The sequence below is a fragment of the Erithacus rubecula genome (assembly GCF_903797595.1).
Source record: "Erithacus rubecula genome assembly, chromosome: 4".
NCBI classification, from domain to species: domain Eukaryota; kingdom Metazoa; phylum Chordata; class Aves; order Passeriformes; family Muscicapidae; genus Erithacus; species Erithacus rubecula.
In genome coordinates this window covers 36032796-36052257 of record NC_136686.1, presented here as the reverse complement: position 1 = coordinate 36052257, position 19462 = coordinate 36032796, and the positions used below count along the sequence as shown (strand labels likewise).

General features: G+C 38.7%; 1 protein-coding gene across 1 annotated transcript in view; it reads left to right on the top strand.

Moving 5' to 3' along the window:
• The first annotated feature begins 2333 nt into the window (after positions 1-2333).
• Positions 2334-19462, top strand: part of FRS2 (fibroblast growth factor receptor substrate 2) — a 46403-nt gene continuing 29274 nt past the window's right edge. Inside the window, exon 1 of the mRNA XM_079305130.1 lies at positions 2334-2492. The gene's annotated coding sequence lies outside the window, so the exon portion shown is untranslated. The remainder of the gene's footprint in view (positions 2493-19462) is intronic.

Below are 19462 nucleotides of genomic sequence, written 5' to 3'. Positions count from 1 at the left end.
CAGATATTAAGAAAGAATGCAAAATAAATAAGAAAATACTGTTTTAATCAGATAAATTACAGACTCAATTAGGTTGGAAAAGACTTCTAAGATCCTTGAGTCCAACCTGTAACCAATCATCACCTCACCTACTAGACCATAGCACCAAGTGCAGTCACTTCTTGAACACCTCCAGCAGCGGTGACTCCACCACCTTCCCTGGCCAGTCCATTCCAATGCAACCCTTTCCATGAAGAAATTCTTCCTGATGTCCAACATGAACCTTCCCTGGTGGAGCTTGAGGCCATTTCCTCTTGTCCTGTTGCCAGATGCATGTGAAAAGATGAGCCCCACATTACTACAGCCTCTTTTCAGGTGATTGTGGAGAACAATAAGGTTTCCCCCTCCCTTTTTCCAGGCTAAAAATCTCAGCTCCTCAGGTGCCCCTCATGTGACTTATCCTCTAGGCCATTCCCCAGCTCCGTGTCCCTTCTCTGGACACGCTCCAGCACCTCAATGCGTTTCTTGCAGTGAGGGGCCCAGAACTGGCACAGGTTGGTTACACAGAACAGCCACAAAGTGCAGCTCCAGTATCTAAACACTGAATCGGTCTGTCAGGAAATCTGGGCGAGCTAGGTAAGGTAGCACTCAGGTAAATAGTAAGGATGACCAATTTCACACATGAGCAAACACAACACTTCATCTTTGATGAAGATGTTGAACTTGACTGTCAAAGAGAGGCTGTGCTGTCCTAATTTAATACAAATCCTGACATCATTTAAGTGCAGCCATTCAAATGGACTGGTGAAGGTGTGGTGAGAGCTAGAGCAAGGAGAAAATAAATAAATGATCCAGAAGAAGGGACACATCAAAACTTTGTTCCTTGCTCATCCACACACTGCTGAAAAGACTGGGGAAAAATTGTAATGCACAGTACTTAGTTGAATGTGCACTCACAGATCAGAAGCAACAACTGCATCTGGACAGACTTTTGGGCAAGTCCTGTGACCTGAAGGTCACAAGGAATCCTGCAGATGTTTAAGAACAGCCTATTGCTTTGTAGCAATATTGGTATAAATTGGTATATTATGGTTTATATATTGGTATACTATGTTTATGGCACATGAGCACATGGTGTAGTTAGATGACAGTGTTTGCTACATGATTTCACCTATTACATGACTCAGATATAGGAAAATCCCATTTGCTCTGCTTTATCCATCTAGCCCTCTGGATCCTGACTCACATGCACAGGAGCCAACAGCTGCAGTGGTACAAACGCTAAACCACAGCTGTGCTCTCTCCACCCTTTTCCTTCTAGGTATTATCACCTTTCTAGCACATCCATCTGAAGAAAATTTCTGCATGGACTTTAGCTTTTCCAGCTCTCACACAACCTACAGATTAAATAAGTATTAGGACAGCAGAGTACTGTGATTCATTTACTTCCAACATTTCTGCTACAAAGCAGTAGCTGTCCAGAGAAAGGAAGAAAGTGAGCAACTGTGAGAGCAAGATTTACTATTCTTATCATGAGGTAACTGAAACAGAGTCAAAAGAGGAGTTGCACAAGCCCTGAGAAAGTCAGAGACATGGACAGACCTGTTCTATGAAGCAGCTTGGTGCAAGGCACTGCTGGTGAAGAGTTCAGAAGTTACATTACGGCCAAAGCAGGTGAATAACAAGAAGAGACAAAGCTGAATTTTATGCAGGCTGCTGGCTGCTCTGTGAGCAGTGTGTTTCTGTGTGTGTTGGGACAAAGCCTACACGTTCAATGTTAACTGTAGATGACAGTGCCCTCTGGTCCAAGACCCGTCATCGTGTTGATCTGTAAAGAGGGAGCAGACACGGTGTCACGGAGGTAGCGAGAGCACGAACACGCGTGTGGGGTTTTTGTACTGGCTCACAGGAGTGTTTGGCGTTTCCACAGACCTGCACAGGGGTGGCACCTCCTCTGCCTCTTGTTTCCCACATTAATCGCGCCGTATCTTTGTTTTTAGCGTGTGCAGCTCCCGCCTTTGCGCTCAGCCGCCTGCAGCCCAACCTTACCGGCACAGCAAACTCCGGCTGCAGGTGAGGAGCCACCGTGACACCGAGCGGCAAAAGCTACAGAGAACCGAGCCAGTCCTCCCGGAGCCGTGTGCGCAAATACAGCTTAACGTTTTATTTATTTATTTATTTATTTATTTATTTATTTAAACCCGAGGAACCAGTAAGACACGCTCGGCAGCCGCCTCCCTGCCCGCCGGCCCCGCGGCGCTCCCGGCGCAGCCCGTGCCCGCCCCGGTGCCGGTGCCGGGAGCGCCGCCCCGCCCGCCCGCGGCTCGCCGGCGCTGCCCCGGAAGGCGATCGCGCCGCGCTCCGGAAGCGGAGCCGGGCAGGGTCCGGCCCAGAGCGCGGCCCTGTCGCTGCCGCGGTCGGAGGCGCAGCCGTGCCCCGGCCCGACGCGGGGCCGCCGTCTCGCCCGTCACAGGCGGCCCGGCCCGGCGGCCCGCGCGGGGCTCATGGCCCAGGTGGGTGCTGCTCCTCGCCCCTTCCCCGGCTCCTTCCCGCGGGGTGCCGCCGGCTCCGCTGCCGCCCCCTCCCAGAGCAGCCCCCCGGGCCCCGGAGCAGCCCGTGTGTGGCTCCTCCCGGGGGCCCGGGCTGGGACGTGCCCGCGGTGGGACCGGCTTCTCCTTCCCCGAGGGTCCGGGCGCGGAGCCGGCCGGCGGCCGGGCCCCCACGGGCACGGGGCTGCGGGCCGGGGCTGCTGCTGGGCGGGGAAGGCCGGGCACGGAGGGGATCGCTGCCTGCTCTGGGGCTGGCGCGGGAGCGGGGCTGGGCGAGCGGGCTGCGAGTTTAGAAACAAAAGACGAGGCGATAAATTTGTCGGTGCCGTGGCTGCGTTGGAGGCAGGTCTGTCGCGGGGAGCGGTGCGGCCGCCTCTCGTTGCTCGGCGTGTCTGGTGGCTGTGTCTCATCCCGTGTCACCTGTCAAGCCCTCGCACCGTGCTCTAGGTCAGCCGCGTCCTGCCAGGACGAGCGCGTTTGCCGCCCCGCATCGCTGAGCGGAGCCGGGGCTCTCGGGCTGCGAGCCCTGGGACTGACCGAGAGCTCTGTCGGGTCGGTGGGTGGGAAGGGAATCCTCCGGGCTCTTGGAAGGGATGCTGCGTGTATGAATGAAAGCCATACCTTTCCTCATCATTTTAAACTGCTCTTCTCTGACATCGCTACACGTAAATGTAGCAAGGGTAGATCTGAAAACACCCAGACGTCAGAGTGTGTTTCAGTACTGATTGGGCTTGAGTGCTCATCTAAACTTGAAATTTTTGAAGAAGGATGCATGTTTTTGCATTTTCCTGGTCACTGCATCTTGTTCGAAGTCATTGCATAAGGCCTAGTGACAAAGTGATGTTTAGTGTAATGAGCAAAAAGAGTTCTCTGAATAAGTCTTTAATGGTGTTAACATTAGCAATAATTCAATATCATGAACCTGTATAATTTAATCTATTCTGCTAATTCTACAGTATATTTGTATTTAGTGAAATGAAAAAATAATTTTTAAAGATTTATCGCTCTGTTAAAAGTGGCTTGGTATTAAGATATACAGGTTCAGATGCAATAAGCATTCTAGGTTTTTTGTTGAAATCAGCAGAACTGCCAGGGAAATTCATTGTCTGTTGCCCTTGGTTAGTAAGTACATTTGAACAACACCCCTGTCTATGCATGCTTGGAAGGAAACCTGTATCAGTAAAAATCACCAGTTCAGGTCCAAGTACTGCTAACTCCACACTAAAGAGAATGAAATTGACAACTTTATTCCTTGACTGAGAGTCCCTGAGTTTATTTACTTCCATGTCAGGAATGCCTTGGAATTGCTTGTTGAAACAGTGTGCCAACAGTATGAATATATGGTTAAATAGCTTTTCAGGATTTTGCTCACTTTCCAGTTCAGTGTTTTGTCTCAAGTGTTGGTGGTGAATTGTAGTCAAAATAAACTGTTCTTCTCTAAAATTTTTATAGGCAGAGTGCTTTGGAACACATTTTCATCATAGAAGAAATTTCTGTTAAAGAGGATCAGGTATCTTAAAAAATGCTGCTGTAGGCAGGTGGTAGTCTGGAAGAATCTAACTTTGTAAGAGAGTTTCATTAACTGGAAAAATACAATGTGTGGCACTTGGGAAGACTGGCTTTCTGAAAAAAAGCATCTGCTTCTGCACTTCAGTTCTTGAACTGCAATGTTGATATGTCTTACCTTTTGAATTTAAATGATTATGTTTCTTTGTGGACTGGATGAACATAAACATACATCTATTTTGCATGGAAATAGTTCTCTGCTAAATTTAACAATTCAGTTTTAAATCCCATTGTTTATAAGTTAAAAAGATTGTGCTAACAGTCTGTACTCCTAGAGTACTTAGTTGTTGAAAAGTTACCTTGAAAGTAGCTACATCCATGTTTATTAGGTATCTGATTATGCCCTCACTGAAATTAATTTTGTTCATTTCTGTGATCATTGGGACTTGTAGTTTAAATAAATCAAGTTTTTCAATAATGGATGAAATTCACAGCTGAGTCGAGAGCTTTGTTAGGTCTGTTGACTTTAATCACCAGAACCATTTAAATTCCTTGTATGTACTAAACTATGGTTAAGATGATACCTAGCATGGCTTAACATGTATGTTCTTCTTATGCAAATATCTGAGGTCATTTAATCAGTGATGTTTAGAACAATTATCTGGTAAAACTATCATTAAATTACAGAAACTACTGCTCTCTCTTTGTTTTATTGAATATGAGGAGTGGTTAATGTAGTGAACTGGCCTCACTTCTTGCTTCTTGTGCCCAAGTAGACTATGGCTGCTTAGGTTCCTGCAAAGATTGGAATAAGGTTTAATCTTAGGAAAAAAAATTGAAAAAATAGTCACATTCAGCTGTGCAGGCAAGTTGAAATTTAAAATGTGGTGTCTGAGTGTTTTCACAACATCCCAAGCTGATAAAAATTGGACCTCCTGCCTTCCCAGCATCCTTCCTTCTCTTCCTTCCTTTTGTTGGTGAAGATTGCACTGGGAACTGGTTCAGGAACCTTCACTGGCTGAAAATGAGCAGCTGTTTGTTTTCTTGGTAGAGTGATTTGACCCTGGCACCCTGAACCGACTCACTGGGCAGTGCACAGCTGTCAGTGGCAGTGACAGTGGAGGGCTGGGGTCCCAGGGAGGAAGGGTGGCACACCACAGGCCTGGATCCGTGAGGATGGTGCTGCAGGACTCCAGCCTTCCACCTACTGCTCCTGCTTTGCATTGGCATACAGCTGGCACTGAGCAGCTCCACCATTGAAAAACATGGTGCTGTTTGCTTCCACCCTGCTCTGCTGCTTCCTCCTTTGTGCAGGCAAATACTTGTATGGCTGTGTGGTGAGCTGGGCTGAGGGTTGAGCTAACCTGGGGGAGGGGCAGGCAGGGAAGGGTTCTCTTTGAGCTGGATCAGTTTGCTGCACAAACATTTGTGCTGGCGCAGAGATGGGGATGGAAGCAAGCAGCAAGGGGAGCAGGGTGTGTCTGTTCCTTTGGGTGACAGTCACACATTAGGCCAGTGTAAAGTATATTTGATACTGGCCTAATTCTGTGAAGTTAGGATGGTACAGGTACATTTGAAGAGAGTTTGGTTATGGTTCCTGGGAATTTTTGCTTCTAAGACCCCTTCAACCAGGGTACTGTGTCTGATTTCATTATGTGCTTTGAAAGGATTTGGGGATAAGAATCTGGCCTTTGTATAGTAACCAATTAAAAAAAAAAATTGGTACCTATTGTTTCGTGCAATTGGTGTTCATCAAATTACTGCACAAATGAATTTGTTTGGCATGTATATTGAATTTTCAAATTTAAAAGACTTAAATAAGGAAAATTAGTGATCAGTGTCCACTAAGAAAATGGCAGTGTATTTTGCAGTAACAAGAAGATAAAGAGACAGAACAAATCTATGAAAGTTATTAGGCTGATGTAAGATACACATTCCAACTTCACAGTTTCTAGGAAGGCAATCTGTGACTTCTCTTCCTAAGTAGCTCTAATGGTTAGTGGTTTGCAAAATCTGTCTTATTCAGCCTATCATAGAGGTTGTAGTAAATGTTTCAAGATATGGATAGGCATTGATTTTTACCTTTAGTTTTTTTCCTCTAATATCTGGGAAAATTGTAGATGCAGTGTCCTCCATCCATTTCTCTCTCCTCTGCCATAGATTACCATGTGTAATAATCCTTTCCACCAGAGAATCCATATGCTTTATGGCTGAGTGTTGCATGCTTTAGGCATAATCAGCCATTAAATGGACAGTATTAGCTCAGCCTACCTTCTCTGGTCAGTTACCTTGATTAATTTTTCCCAGAGTGGATTAGTGTGCTCTTACATGATTCACTCTGTTGCATGTCTGTATGGGTGGTAGTCTGTCTTTACTCAGTGGTGATGAGTAACTGGGCAGTAGCTACTTCTGGAAGAGATGACCTATCTGCAGCTTTTAAGTAACATTTTCTTTAAAAATGTGATGGGTTTCCTTTTTGTTTGCTACTGGGTTTTTTTTTTTTTTTTTTTTTTTGTTTCTTTTATTAAATCAAAACGATTTGAGGAACTGTTGGTAAAAAACTATTGTCCAGAGATGTGTAATTTCATGTAGGGCATGCAGATGGTATTTTGGTTGTGTAAGAGTTGTAGAACAGCAGTTGTAATAGACTTTGTTTCCCCCTCTTAAACATCATCTTTTGTTGTTGGCCCTTATGTGTAATCAGTGCTAGATGTGACAAATCTTTTTTAAACTTGAGCTGGTGATAAACAGATATGTGGTGCTTTCTCATGTAAGTATGTGTTTATACAAATGTCTGAGTATGTATGTCATGGATTCTCCAGCTATAGTGCACTTTTCAAAGCTTCTTCTTCACTGCATCTGGCAGGGTGGCAACAATCATGATGGTGAATTTAATTCACTGTTGAGTTCCCTCTTCCTGCAACCATGGGATTCTCCACAATTTCAGTTTTCCCCTCAAGCCTTAAATGACAACAGAAATAATTACCTCTTGGCTTAAATAAAAAGAACTAATAAGTTATTTCTGATGTTTATACAATAAAAATTCATGATTATTGCATGCTTGGGACTGACTATATGCATTCTTTTCTAATTAGTGGAAATGGCATTGTGATTACTGACTGTTTCCTTCTCATGTCTCAGAGTGCTTTAATTTCATGTTTTATTTTGTTCTTTTTCTAAAATGCTTTTACATCCATATGTGGGGTAGTGAGATGAGAAGCTCCTTGTCACAGGAGTGATATGTAATCTGTCACTGACTTCTCAGGCAGTCCAGGGTAATCTCTGAATTTTTTGCTTGAATCTCAGTCAACAAGGTGATGCTAGTATCAGTGTTAGGCAGTTTGTTCCCCTCAGATACTGCAAGTGTAAAGTCATTGTGTTGCATGTCATTGCACTCATACCTGACCATGCTGGATGGCCTTTGTTTACTTCAGTTTTTAGAATCAGCCAGTTACTAGACCTGCTGTTTCTTTACATGGAACTGGGGGCTTTTTGTTTGTTTTGTTTTCCTTTGTTGTTGTTTGTTTTTGTTTTGGGGTTTTTTAAAATGGATGTTTAAGTTCTGTTTTGGCTGTAGATAGAAACACCTCTGTGTTGGTACATTTTTGGACCAGGATTTAAAAAAATACCCCAAATGTAGGTTTTGAGCTTATTCTCTTTCTTTCCTTACTTTATGATAAACATGTATCTTATGGAAAAGATGCTCAAATATATCTTGATATTCAGATTTTTCTTGTACATGTGTTGTTTACTTTTCTGTTGTGAAAAATCCAATTCACAAATGCTGTATTAATTGTCTGTGCTTGTAGCAAATGTAAAATACTGTTGGGCAGTTGGCATATCTGAGATGGTGATAGTTTTCCTGTATGTATGCCCAGGTCAGGATAGACAGGAACCCCATGTTGTTCCTTGGCTTTTCTTCATAGTGAATTTGGTCTCCTGTCAGGGTTGAGATGCTGCTGCTGTCGTTCACATGGTGGTGATGGTTTCTGTAAACTGCTGATCTGTACTGGGTGCTGCTGACACTGGTGAAAAGTTGCTTTCATTTCCTGCCTTTCCAAGGGTAAAATAAATTCTCCATCACATATACCTGGATTCCTGTGTTTCTAATGCAAGATACAGATCTTTGATCTCTCATGAGAGAGATCAGTTTAAAATAGTGTGTTGATATTTTCACTGTTCTCCTGTCACTGCTGTCAAAGAAGTTAAATGAATAGTAATTCTTATCTTCTGGGATTGCCCACCTTGACACAGATGAAGCATTTGTCTTTCATGAAGATTTTCTTAAATGCTTTCCACAGGGATATTACCTTCCTGTATATGATACCTGGCACAATGTGCTGTTGGGGGGATTTAATTCTTACTGTTATTTATTGGGCAAATGTGATTGTAGTAATACTGCTTGCTGAGAATCATAAAATATGATTTGAGACAGATCCAAACTGTGGACATTGGAAAGATATTCATCAGCACAATACTAGGTGAATTTCTGAGATGAAATGTCTTTATTTCATTACTTGCAAGATGTTTGACAGGGTGGTGAGTTGACTGGATTTGCCGTGCTTTAGGACAGTGAGACATTTTTCCCTAATGGAGATGTTGAAGCAGTTGCTGTAAACTGGGAACTCTTACTATTTCCTCTTTTTCTCCTGCAGAAATGCAAACTTTAGTTTATATTTAAACTTGAAGTGAGAAATGAATGATCTAGAGCTGTGGTCGATCTTGGTAGCAATGTTATCAATCTTATGCTGAGCTCCTCTGAACTGACAGCAGTAGTTTTTTGCTTAGCAGCATGGCAGAGCAAAACTGAGTTGACTGTGCAGCAGTTATCCTTCAGACATGGCTAAATTTTTCAGTCTATTTATGAGTATCAACAAACACTTTGTGCATACTTTTGCCATGCATTGAATGCTTCTATTTTCTTTTAATTTAGCTTAAAACTAGTAATGGAATTCCTGAGGTTTTGAAAGGAATAGCTCTTGGCAAGCCTAGGGTTTTGAAACCAAAGGCAAATTAAGATACCAAGCAAACCCAGGGAGGGCTACTTCTTCAGGGCAGTATGCTAAAATTCTTCTGACATCTTAGCATTTGTTGTAGGGCTTGTTCTTATTTTTTTTTTTTTAATCTCTTTGAATCACTCCTTTAAAGCACAGTTGTTGCTTTTCTTTTAACAACATCTTACTGAAACACAAGGGGACTTTTTTTTTTTCGCTTGATGTCACTCAGCAAGTTTAGCCTTTTCTGGGAACCATTACAAGTAGAGGGTATTAGACTACTTTTTTTCTAGCTCTCTGTATTTGTCCACACTGATTGAAGCATGTAGTTAGAACACAAATTTTAGTTTAAATAAAGTATGGTCTTGCTTTTAAATCATAATTTAAAGTAGTTGCTGCTGTTCTTCTGTCAGGTGGTACAATAATACAGTTAAAATTTGAATTTTCAAAGTGTAGTTGGGCTTTTTATAAAATGTATAACTAAGATGCTGTAGGTTTGTGGAAATGAGAGGACATAGGGATGTAGGGAAACTTGCCTGGCTGTCACAGCCTTGACCTTCTCCTGCCTTTGCAGTGCTGTTTGCTGCAAGCATCTTCCCACTTCTGCACCCTCTTCCCACTAATCCCAAAGTGTGCAACGTTTGTGGAAATCTCTGCATCTCCTATATTTAGGTTGCTGTAAACTTTGTAGAATTTCATGGTTTTTTGTGTGTCTTCATTCAGTCCTGCATTTCCTTTAAGTGTTTTTTATCATCATAAACATTTTGAATGTTTCAGAACTCTTTATCTTCTTTCTCAAATTTAACTAATTTGCCTGTCATTTGCAATGCTGCTGGCAGTGTAATAATCCTCCCTCACCCAGGGAGGGCACTTGTTTGGGAATAGCCCTTTCTTTTTATTCTTCTCCTTGAGTCCACAGTCATGTTTTATTCATATACTCCTTCCTTGTCCAAATAACATTTTCAAGACCAGATTTTCTTTTTTGGTCTTTGCAAATGAAGTTTCTGTATCTGCCATCTGGAGTACTTCAAGTACCTTCTCCCTCTGCTGATATTCCTATCTCTGCAATCTGTTCAAAATACAGCTGCTGTGATTTTAGTAGTCTGACTGCTACTTTCCTCATCAAGCTAAAGCAGGCCAATTGTCTTTGAATTCAAAGACCCTCATCTTGTATTTCTGCATCATAGTCTTTTTCCTTACTACTTTTGGCACTTGAATATGTAATTTTTTTCTTCCCCTCCCACCTCTCCCATGTCTTTATTTATGTTTCATGTCATACTTTGATTTACAAAACTTCTGAGATGTTATAAATGTTAATACTATTACAAGAGAAAATGACTATACCTCTGACCTTTCTTCTTGGGTATTAAAGCATCCTGTTGTCTCTTTGCTTATACAGATAAATAACTTTTTAAACTATGTAAGCAGACAAGGATACATGTTACCTTTTGGATCTTTTCTTATAGGTACTTGGGAAATGTGTATTACTGTATATCTTTTAAATCTGATTTATTTTTCCAGTGATTTTACTTTGGAGTACAGTGCACCAGTGGCATGATTTAAAATCTGTGGTGAATACAGTGTCATGTTTTGTTGGCATTCAGTATCATGTGATTTCAGTTAGTAAATACTGTTCTCTGCACTTGGCAGATTTCTTTGGTGACACAGATGTAATCTGCAGCTTTTATTGAAATAATATAAGTATTTAATTAAACTGGCAATCAAAGTAAAATTAATTGCTATGTCATATACTTGACCTATTGCAGAACTAATGGTAGTATTAACAGAGGTAATACTTTTTTTGTTTGTTTGTTTTTAAGGAAAGCAAAGTCACTCTTGAATATGTTTTTCATGTTTCATGAAGCTTTGGTCCCAAGGTTTCTGGGCATTTTGTTTGTGATTTTTTATTTTTTTAATTTTTTAATTATTTTTTTATTTTGGAGAAAGGTAAACCGCTGCAGCTACTTGTAATTTGAGTTTTTTTGGTGGTATCATGAAAAAGTAAACTAGTTATAATAGATAAAATAACGAATTTTAATGTATAGCTTGCTGTGTGTGCCTTAGAAATGTTTTAGGATAGTGTAGTTAAAATATTGTGAGTCTCTCCTGTGTAATGACAGCTGACTTATATTTTTTATTCTCTTTAAGTCTGATGAATATACTCTCATAGCATGAAATTGAGAATGCAGTGTATGTGTTGCTCATCAGTTTATATTGCCATAAATGTAAAAGGACCAGGGTAGTGATGGTTAGAGTGTTAATTCTCTCAGGTGTGCCACTGTTAGTACTAAAGTAAGCTCAAAATTTCCTGTCAGACTATACTGTATTTGTGCAGCTAGACTGGACAAGTCTTAAATTCTTAAATTAAATTCTTAAATAGTTGTCTGCTACTTTAGGGCTACAAGAAGCATTTAATTGGCAAATGTTCAGATCTCAGTATCAATGTGGATGCTTGCCTTCTTATCTCTCTGACAGCTGTCTCTTTCTTCATTTGCTGTACAACTTTTGGGTGATGGTATTCAGTTCCTGAAGGAGCTTCCTCTGCACTTGCAATTTTCCTAGGAGGGATGCCATTATGTTAATCTTTGTTATTAAAAGGCATTTAGTTATGACTTTTTAAATCTTAAAAAGTAATGAACAAGCTAATATTAAATCCAATCCAGTAAATTGTTCTCTAAGCTTGAGCCCTGTGGTATTTATTTATTTTATTAACAATATTGTTATCCCTATCATTAGAGAAATTCTGAGTAATACATACCAATTGGTCAGTTGTGCTACTCCATTCCTAAAAATTGCTGGACTAGAAAAGAATGTATAGAGGAAATGAAAATAATGAAAAGAGAAGGTGCTACATAGACCTCAGACAAACTTTATTTTTTTATATTTTCTTCCCCCCCTTTTTTTTTTTGTAGCAAGTTGAACCTTTCTTGTGCAGTACTTATATTCTCCCTTCCTAAGTTCCAGAACTTTTTCTGATAACAGAGGTTGGGAGAGCATTTCCAGCGTGTCCTGTGGCTCTGTAGTTCTAGAGCAATGTGTGTTTTGTCTCAGAGGTACAACATATACCAGAAACTTAGATAAGCTTCTAGTTTCTGTAGGACTCTCTGGGTTTAAGTGTACATTATGACTCTTATTTTAAGATACTTATGGCCACTTAGGGTCTTGAAATATTTCTATTAGTAAAGTGCAACAAAGTGCTCTTCAAAAACTAAAGTTCAAGTTATTTGTCTTGGATTTTCTCTGCCTACAGTGTGAATGTTGATCATCTGACCTTCACAAATGTGTTTTCTTTTATAATGATTTTAGTCCCTAAGTGTCAGTACATTTGCTTGATAAATATTTATTTCTTTCTACTTTACAGTTCATTATTCTGTTAAGTCCCTATTCACTAGTCCCGTAGAGCACAACTTCATGTATGTCTGCTAAATTTAAATTTACTTCTGTTGAAGAGTTCATATTTCTTATTTCAGCTGTAATATAGAGTTCTATTTGTTAAATGGATCTAACTTACTAATTGTAAATGGTATGGTTTTAAAATAGTTTCATATCAAAGTGAAAAGCAGTTTAACACTGTCAGAAGTATCACATTAAAACTGCCTCTCTGAAGGTTTGATTGTGCCATTACAATACTGCTCCAGCATTACTGGTTATAAGCTCTTCATAGGAAGGATGCTTTTTTTAAGTTGTAGGATGATGTCTGAAGAGAAAAAACAGGTTCAGCTGAGGCCTTCAGGACAGACTAAAGTACTTAATGATGAGTGGTGTACTCTGGGGGAAAGCTCTAAATAAATGATTAAAAGTTGACCAGGGAGAGATACTTTATGCTGATAAGTAGAGGTAGAATCAGTTGTTATGTGACATGCCAGACTGCTCTTGCATTGATGACTGGATGCAGTGGTACTATTTCATTGGTGCTGACTTCTAAAGCCAGCAGTGCCTTAAAGAGGGGGCACTGGATTCTTATCAGTTGGGTCCTATCATGCTGTATTAGTGAGCTTGTAAAGTAGTTACTCTTCAGGTTTATTCTGTATGACATATTATTTCTTGAGTGTGCTGTACTAGGGAAATGTACCTTCTATAATCTTGACTTCAAATCAAACAAGGATGTATCACAGAAGAATACTTCTGATCATGGAATAATAAAGTCTAGCAGTAGTGAACAGTAGAAGTGTTTTTTTTATATCATACTTCTAAGAGTAATATTGTGGTCTGACAGTGATTTCTGAGACATCTTGGTTTACATTCTTTGCAAAGCCTTTCTATGAATTAATTCCAATACCAGACTATTTCAACAAAGTCATATAATTGATTACCTTTTGGTGTGAATCAACTGTTTTGAAGTGGGTATTTGTAGGAAACTTTGTAACTGTATAGCACCAGGTAAAAACATAAAACTAGAAATAATGAGGAAGTGCTATCTTTGAAATACAAGTCTAGAATTATGAATAAAATGCAGCTAAAATTGTTACCAAAAATTATAACTAAAAATGTTTGATGTTAAATTTTGTTTGGTAAAAGCTATTTGCCAAGATACTGATAGGCTAATCCTAATAACAGTTTTTATTTAAACTTTTTTTGGGCTTCAAATCTGTATTTGTGAATGTATTACTCTCAGGTTAGTAGTGAAAGCAAAACCATTATTGAATGGAAATTTGGCAAAAATCTCAGAAATCTAGAAGCTGGATATCCTTTATTCTTTGCTAAATATTATATAATTTTCTCTAACTATATTTTTAATTTATTTTAATAGCACAGTTCTGCCCAGCAGCTGTACACTTGGGTGAAGTGTTAACAGTTAAACTGGATATCAGTAAGTTTGGGTTCCTTAAGTCAGAAATTATGGTGGCATATCTTGGGGCAGGTAGTGCACTTTTTTATACAGTTAGTTTTGCAGTCCTCTTGCACATGCATGATTAAACTATTTGTAAATGAGTTTACAGTATGGCCTTATGGTAATTCTTGTTTGTTTGCTTTAAGAGGCCATTAAGGTGTAAACTGCAGCCGTTCAGCTGATTGGTAAGTGGCTCAGTGTTTGTCTCCTGAATAAGGTGGGGATTTTGGTGGTGGGCTGGCACCTAGTGAGTACAGTGAATTTATCGGCTGGGATGGTGGTTGCTGCTTCCCAGAACTTCATTTTATTTCCGAAAAAACTGTAAAAGCTTTTCTGTGAAGTGTGTGCATTTACAGGCACACATTAGACCTGTGCCTAATGTGCACATTGTGCTAGTGGGTTTTGTGGTGCATTTCAGCTTTTCATATGGATTTTAGACATTATTTATAAATCTATTTTAGTGCTTTTTTTAACTAAGAAAGCTACTAGATGTACTTCAGCTAAGGTCATATTTCACAATTGATGGCATAAGTCTATAAGCAGTGACTTGGCAGAGATTGTAAACACTTAAAAATGTAATGAGACTTCTGAAAAGTGTCCAGTTTAGAAGATTCCCTAGGGAAACTCTCAAATGAGTTATGTACAGTACCACACAAGTAGCAGACTGAGTTTTTTAGAATCCTATGATTGCTTCTTGTTCCCTAGGCTATTTGATGAGCATCAAGGAAGCCTAGATGTGCTCTTGCTTCAATAATAGTAAGTTACAAAAATGGCTGAAATTAACCATACAAATAACCGTACAAATTTGTTCTATCCAGTTTGGTCATAGTTCAGTGAATGTAGTAGACAAAATGTATTGCCTCAGCAGTCAAGAATTAACGCAATTTAGGTTGAATAATAGAAAAATTACACCACTGGGGTTAATTGATAAATGCGGCTGCTGTGTGGGGCTGTTAGAAAGGGCAAAGTTAACATGCTCGTGGTCCTGTTTGAAGGTGTAATAGGGCTGCCTGCAAGAGTCACTGCTGCAGCAGGAGAATTTATATCAGCCTGCAGCACTGGGCAGGTTTCAAAATTTGACAAGCAGCCCTTCTTGCATCATACTACAGACTTTTACTAGCAGGCACAGGAGAAGCAAGGTATGAATATAATCTTCTTGTGGTTCTATCATGTATTATTTAAAAGTTTTCTAACTGCTTCTGTTCTCTTCTGCATTACATTTTGCTTCCCTCTCACTTGAGACATTACTGGTATATATAGGATGACTGAAATAATGTAAATAAAAAGTCCTCCTTGTTAAACAGTATTGACTTCCTATAAACCAGTTTTCTCCTGCTGTAGTTTAGGGGGTTATGTACAGAAATTGAGCTGCATATTCAGATAGTTAACATAAATGGGTTGGAATTTATGAAGGAGTGTAGGGATGTTAGTTTACTAATATTGAAAATGATCAGAGTCAAGTCATTTACTTGGAGTTGTACAGTAGTATCAAAGCACATATGTTTACAAACACAGTAATAATTAGCTTCTTTTAATGATCAGCTATTAGAGAGAACACATCCAATTCAAATGTAGAACTGGACTTGTGAAAACTTGCAGTGTTTTGCATAGGTGAGCAGCCTAAAGGTTGGTGGGTTAATACAGGAGTTGTAGGAACTGGGCAAAATAAGGTAAGGCAATGAATCAGCACAGAAATGTATGGGAACATAAAGAAAGAAGACATGAAATCAGTTTGGAAGAAACTTGATTTTTGGGAATTGTGTGTGCTTGCTTTAATTTATCCTAATCTTACCTATTGCATATAGAGTTTGAATTACAGTGTTTTACTGTCTTAGTATTAGCTAATTATCATGTTCCTTAGTTCTAAATTGTTTTCAAAATACCTGCAATGTTTTTAGGCAGGGGTAACTGGCTTCTGGGTGTTTTCCAGTATATACAAAGGGGTTACAGTAAATGGGTAGTGTATCTGGGATTAAAGTAAGTAGCATAATGATGATTCCACACTGCTTCTGTAACTGCATCTAAACTTCCATTAGTTTCTTTCTCTTTCTGTTCTAAAAAATAATGTAACTTTTCAATTTTATTGTTGGGTTGCAGTTTCTGTAACATACTCTTGTTGACTGGTTTCATTATTGATGGTAATATGTTGCTCTGACAGAAACTTGTGTTTTGTTTGCTTGTACAGTGTTAGACACACCATTTTCATTTGCTTTTGAATTTTTATATTAACTGAAAAGTACAGAGAGAAAGAATGGGAATCATGGTTTATCTTGGATATGCAAACTTGCTTTGGGACATTACTGCCAAAGGCAATCACTCTTAGTGATTATTATGTTTGCGAAGTTGTTGTATTTTCTGAAACCACAGTTCTTGTAAAAGGACAATTAAGTTAAAACTTGGGCTATTCTTTACAGATTCTGTGCCAGTGCCAAAATATTTTCAGACAATACGTAGTTATCATTTCAAAGATATCCTTTTAACTTACAAGTTAAAAGCTGAGTAGTGTAATAAGTTTTTAAACTGGTATTCAGTAAACTAGGACAGTAGTAACTGTAAGGAGAAAGCAAATGATTTATCTTGCACTGTCATTAGAAATCAGATGTGAAATGTGAAGGCTTAAAGTTTATGTTCTTGCTGTGAATTAATTTTTCTCCTATTTATCTTTCACAGATGGGAGGACAAAAATCTTTCAATTTGTAGTGCTGCTTGGTGAATACTTTAGTGATCAGGCTTAGCAAATAACAAACTTCCAAAGGTTTCATGCTGAGTGTTTCTGTAAAGTACAACTTAAAACTTGATATCCGTAGTTGACTTCTTGAGAAATTATGGGAATGATTTCCATCAGTCAGCTGAAATGGCTTAACTCTCAGGAGCTTAATCTTAACTTGTGCACTTAAATGAGGATTTGTGTTCTTATTTTAAGCAAAATGCAAAATTAAGTGCAATTCTGTAAGAAAACAAAATATATACTGGCTAAATTGTCATTAATCCTGTTCTTAAATATTTAGGAATTTTTTAAGCTATATTTGTGCAAAATTTTTGACACTTACACTGCAGTGTAAATGGAAGTTGGAAATAATACTGTTAGAAGTTGTAAAATACCAAGAAGCTGCATGTATAAGTCTAGATTTAATAAGTCTTGTCAATAAAATTGTTGATGCTGCAAGTGAAATACTGTTCTTTTTATGTATAAAGCTTCCCAGCTTTAAAATGGATATACACTTTGCACACAACTTCACCTTTATATGAACTTAACTTTGCATAATGTATGTTAAAAGAAAGCAGGTTCAGAGGCTACAGATGGGATTCTTTTCCCTTAGATTTTCTGTAGTGTTCTGTAGAATTGATACACAGGTAAATTTGTTTTAGCAAATTCTGGTAGTATCATTTTAGATTATAATGATAAACATACAACTATTTTTCTCTACATGTGGGGAAATGATGCACCCTTATTATGAACTGACTTTATATTACCTCAGGAACATAGCCTTAGTTTTAAAATAGATGGTTTTTTAATTACCTCTTACCTCTTATTATGTCAGTTCTAGTAGAGTAATTGCAGTAGAGAAAACTACACATTTTGAAAATAGTTACTTTTGGCGTTTTTGGGCTTCAGTGTCAACATATAAAGAAGAACAAGTGGAGTAGGACATAGGTATGTAAATATTGGTATTGAGTCATTTGGACTTCCCTGTGATTTCACAACACTGTAAAAAATGTTTTTTTTTTTCAGGCAAGCAAGCAGGCAAGTTGGCAGTGTAAAAATTTATGAAGCAGCCCAACTTAATCTTTAGTGAGCATTACACAATTGTTTGATACCAATATTCACTGTTTTGGCCTTTGTCTTGTTTTAAAGTTGTACAGTCAAATTACTCCCTATATATAACTAAAATCAAAACTGTGCTTAAAGTACTTCTTTTAATGAAAATGATATTGAATAGAATATAACTGAATTTCTTCTGGTGGAATTTCTTTACATCCTTCTTCCTACCTCCCATTCATTCCTGTATCACAGATACTTAAAAATGGCTTCTGGGCCACATTTAATGTGATGTTTTTGTTTTTGTTTTGTTTTGTTTTTAATTATGAAAGAGAATATTTAAAAGAAACTCAAAACATTTAAAAGTTTAGCTTTAATCTTGAGTATAAGGTCAAAAGAGCTTTCACAATTTCAACTGTTTGAAAGCTGTCTGGCTGTAATGTTCAAATTTTTGACAAAGAATGTGGCCCTTATTAACATAAACTTGTAAGAGTAGAAAAGGCACATGTTTTCTTTTAATCTTTCTATTTCCTTTTCAGGTAAATACTTATTACTTACCTGGAAAATAATTGAACTTGTGGGTACATTCTGCCTAAATTAGTGTTGTCCTTGAATGTGCAGAATATATTGAAATGCAGAATTATTTGGGATTTCTCTCACTTTTAAATTCAGAATTCTTGAAAGATTACTACAAGAAACTTAAATTTTTAATGTTAACTTGTAGCTTTCCTGAATGTGAGGGGTATTATTAGACACAGCTGTTCACTTATTTTCTCTGTTCTTCCCAGAAACATCCTATCTATCCTGGTTTCATGAAAACACCAGAAACCCCAGGTTTCTGGGGTTGCAGTGAATCAGTAGGAACCTTGTGGTGTTAATTAGATGTTATTAACAACATCTGGCCTTGCTATTTGTACTCCTGTCTTTTTCTGGATAGACTAAATAAGCAAGACCACTTCAGTATTTTGAAGTTGGAAGAATCAGTTTCTGGTAATTGAAGATGTGGCTTTTAAGGAATGACTTGGTAATAACTTTAAGGAATAAGTTTAAGGGATGACTTGGAAAATACATTTAAATTTTAATGGCATCCCTTAATGGTTTATATTGTGTATATATATGTAAATTTTTAAGGGAAAATGCAGAGTGTGATATGTATGGCTGTGCTATTGTTAATTTGTCTGGTTGTTTTTAAGTGGTGGTACAAAATTATAATCTTAGTTCTCACAGATCTGGTACGACTTTTTGGGGATCCATCTTGATTTTATAGGTAGGAGGATTTATCTAACTAGCACAGGCAGGAATAGTAGTGGTGAGATGGAGGCACAGGCAGGCAGTTCATGCCTTGGAGGTTTATAGAAAGCTCAAAGAGGCTGTTCCTTTTTATTAAGTGAAGACCAACAAGCTATTTGAGAGTTGTGAGAGCAGATATCAGATTTATGTATGATAAGACCACACGTAAAATCTGCCCTCCTTGAAATCAGTGACACTGGATATGGGAGGTTCTGGTGTGTAGTAAAGCTTTGGAAAAGAGAAACTTCATGCTCAGGGTCTCTTCATCTGTATCCCCATGCCAATGAGTACAAGTGAACCCATCCTTCTGCTGGTTTATTGTGTAGTTTGAGTAACAATTGAACTTCTTGCCTTAGAGGCTGTTAACTGGATAATTCTGGGTATTTTGGGAGTAGGTAATTAATGGATATTTCAATATAAGTAATGACCAAAGTTGTTTTAACCAGTCAAGTACACTTGCTGGTGTGTTTCCAAAGCATGCCTGTATCCACAATTATGAGTTTTTTGGACCACTTGGGCAGATTGTTGAGATAATTTTCGTGCATTTGGTAGA